Here is a 4,040-nt window from a genome sequence, read left to right as displayed (position 1 = left end):
GGCCATACTACCCAAAGCAATCTACAGATTCAATGCAATCCCTATCAAATTACCCATGACATTTTTCACAGAACTAGAACAAACAATCCAAACATTTATATGGAACAACAAAAGACCCAGAATCGCCAAAGCAATCCTGAGAAACAAAAACCAAGCAGGAGGCATAACTCTCCCAGACTTCAAGAAATACTACAAAGCCACAGTCATCAAAACAGTGTGGTACTGGTATCAAAACAGACAGACAGACCAATGGAACAGAATAGAGAATCCGGAAGTAAACCCTGACACCTATGGTCAATTAATCTTTGACAAGGGAGGCAAGAACATCAAATGGGAAAAAGAAAGTCTATTCAGCAAGCATTGCTGGGAAACCTGGACAGCTGCATGCAAAGCAATGAAACTAGAACACACCCTCACACCATGCACAAAAATAAACTCAAAATGGCTGAAAGACTTAAATATACGACAGGACACCATCAAACTCCTAGAAGAAAACATAGGCAAAACACTCTCTGACATCAACATCATGAATATTTTCTCAGGTCAGTCTCCCAAAGCAACAGAAATTAGAGCAAAAATAAACCCATGGGACCTAATCAAACTGAAAAGCTTTTGCACAACAAAGGAAACCAAAAAGAAAATAAAAAGACAACTTACAGAATGGGAGAAAATAGTTTCAAATGATGCAACTGACAAGGGCTTAATCTCTATAATATATAAACAACTTATACAACCCAACAGCAAAAAAGCCAATCAATCAATGGAAAAATGGGCAAAAGACCTGAATAGACATTTCTCCAAAGAAGATATACAGATGGCCAGCAAACACATGAAAAAATGCTCAACATCGCTGATTATAAGAGAAATGCAAATCAAAACTACCATGAGATACCACCTCACACCAGTCAGAATGGCCATCATTAATAAATCCACAAATAACAAGTGCTGGAGGGACTGTGGAGAAAAGGGAACCCTCCTGCACTGCTGGTGGGAATGTAAACTGGTACAGCCACTATGGAGAACAGTTTGGAGATACCTTAGAAATCTATACATAGAACTTCCATATGACCCCGCAATCCCACTCTTGGGCATCTATCCGGACAAAACTCACTTAAAAGAGACACGTGCACCTGCATGTTCATTGCAGCACTCTTCACAATAGCCAGGACATGGAAACAACCCAAATGTCCATCGACAGATGATTGGATTCGGAAGATGTGGTCTATATACACAATGGAATACTACTCAGCCATAAAAAAGAATGACATAATGCCATTTGCAGCAACATGGATGGAACTAGAGAATCTCATACTGAGTGAAATGAGCCAGAAAGACAAAGACAAATACCATATGATATCACTTATAACTGGAATCTAATATCCAGCACAAATGAACATCTCCTCAGAAAAGAAAATCATGGACTTGGAGAAACGACTTGTGGCTGCCTGATGGGAGGGGGAGGGAGTGGGAGGGATCGGGAGCTTGGGCTTATCAGACACAACTTAGAATAGATTTACAAGGAGATCCTGCTGAATAGCATTGAGAACTTTGTCTAGATTCTCATGTTGCAACAGAAGAAAGGGTGGGGGAAAATGTAATTGTAATGTATACATGTAAGGATAACCTGACCCCCTTGTTGTACAGTGGGAAAATAAAAAAATTATTTAAAAAAAGTTATTTTAACTATAAAAAAGGGTAATTTTAAAGAAAAAGACTGTTTTGTTTCATATTCTAGTTTTGTTTATTGAGATTAGTGTTTACTGTCTAAAACTCACCTCCCAAATAGTTCTTTGCTGCTATGTTACAGCATTATAAACTCGAACTGAGTTATTAAGAAAAATAATCTATGCTTGCCTCTGAAGCTGATTGCTGTAATCTGTCTTTGGACGAATATCAGATATGTTCCATGATAACCAGGGGAATATATATATCCATTTTGGAAAAATATCATTTAAAGGGTTGTCTCCAGCCTAGATAAAAGGTTTCTTATCAGGAATTCTTAAGTGCCATATGCCCAAATTGAAGAAAATTAACTCAAGTTTATATTTCTCACTTAAGAAGCCTCTAATAAGAAAAACACCAATGCATGGACAAAAAGAAGCCAACATTAAAAGTAGATCACTGTCCCAAGATTGTCACATCTGACTCATATGGTTATTTGTTTTACTTCTGATTGACCCTGGTGGGCTTCTCCCCTCCAAGGCTCTTATTATTGATGTTACCTAGGTGGGATCCCCTCACCTGCCTGGTTAATACCTGCTCTGACCCAGACCATAAATTCATTTCATCTAATGTAAGCAGGTTGAAAGCTCTTAACTTAAATTTTTGATTATGACTTTACTAATACTGCTATCTATATTATTAACTGTCTTCACAAAATTACTATTTCTTACATTGCCGAATTTGTACCTGAGTCTCTGATAAAATGGTATACAGTTCTGTATGAGGTCAGTGATCTCCAGATATGGGAAAGTGCAACAAGAGGGAATATTTTCCTGGACCATAACAGGCGAGGAAGATAGGTGGTCCAGAGACTTTTGGCTACTGTTAATGAGGCCTAGTCCAGTAATAGCACATTGAGTTGCCTATCAGCAAAATCTCTGCCAGATCTAGGAATATTCATTCCTAGCACCATGGGACAAAATTCAAAAAGTCTGCTTGAACTTATGACCATGGGGGAGCACTGTGAACGAAGTTTGGCACCTGCCATCAGCCTCTACATGGAGTAAAAGATGAGCCACTGCAGCTACTGACCCGCAGCACCCTCCGAGCAGAGCTCAGGGACCAGGAGTGATGCACTCTATGCTCTGGGAAAATGACAGAACAGGACTTCAGATAGTTAGATTTTAGGTCAGGATTTTTATGGGCCCAAATTCTTGCATCCTCTCATATCTAGCAAAACAAATCATTAACAGTGGCATCTGCATTGGCCAGTAGAGAGAAAAGGCAGAATGGAGCAGCTGTGGGTCAGCCATCCAAGGTAATACTAGGAGATATTATGGGTGTTGGAGACCATTGAACTGCTGAACTCTACAGAAAGCAAACTTGGTTTATGCAAAAGCACAATAAGCCAAGGAATGCTTGTGATGGCAAAAGCCAGGTAAGCATGTCTGCCGACACAGAGTTCTAAAGTGCGGGGTCTCCTGTCAAAATAAAATACGGGGCTTATACATTAACTATTGTGTTGTTTAGGCAGCTGTGCTACATCCTAGATGTATACATCTGTGATTTTTATTGCTAGTAGTCTCCCTAAATCTCACTAAGAGATAGCTTTGACACTCCCTATGCCTGCTTTTGCTCACTAACCTAAACACATCACTTTCCCTAATAAAAGTCTTGTGGGCTAGAGCCAAGGGGCCTTTGTTCAGAGACAGAGTGTGTCCCTGTCCCCCACTTTTAAAATGTAAAAGAGTCTTGTGTGTTTTGTACACCCCGCTGTACCTCTTTCAGGATCGCCCATTGACCTACAGCATAGGATACAACACGTGGGAATAATTTTAGACAAGCCTTTGTATTGCTAAGAATTTAAGGTGTATGTGCCCTGTCAGACTTGATGCCACCAGCTGTTCTTAAAGCAGCATCAGCTGGCAGCTGCAACCTTACATTTTCAAGGTCTCCTCTTTTTTTTTTTTTTTTTTTTGGTCTTTTTTGTCTTTCTTTTTGGGCCGCACCCTCAGCATATGGAGGTTCCCAGGTGAGGGGTCTAATCGGAGCTGTAGCGGCTGGCCTTCACCAGAGCCACAGCAACTCCAGATCTGAGCTGCGTCTGCACCACACCACAGCTCATGGCAACACCTGATCCTTAACCCACTGAGCAAAGCTAGGGATCGAACCCGCAACCTCATGGTCCCTAGTCCAAGGTCTCCTCCAAGGTCTCCTCTTATAACAACAGAAAGGAGGAAACATGTCTAAGGACCAACAGCTCCTGTTATTTATGTCTTAAATACCACATCAAACATTTAAACCTGCTTAGATAAAACTACACTCCTCCTTCAATAGTACCTGTATCAACCTAAATTCCAAACCTCTGTTAAATCTTA

This window comes from Sus scrofa, chromosome 10, assembly GCF_054392235.1.
Source record: "Sus scrofa isolate SSC_HxYL_T2T_F1_AM1 chromosome 10, Sscrofa_HxYL_maternal_Yorkshire_Landrace_v2.0, whole genome shotgun sequence".
Lineage (NCBI taxonomy): Eukaryota > Metazoa > Chordata > Mammalia > Artiodactyla > Suidae > Sus > Sus scrofa.
The sequence above is the reverse complement of the archived record's forward strand: the minus strand, read 5'-3'. Positions refer to the sequence as shown.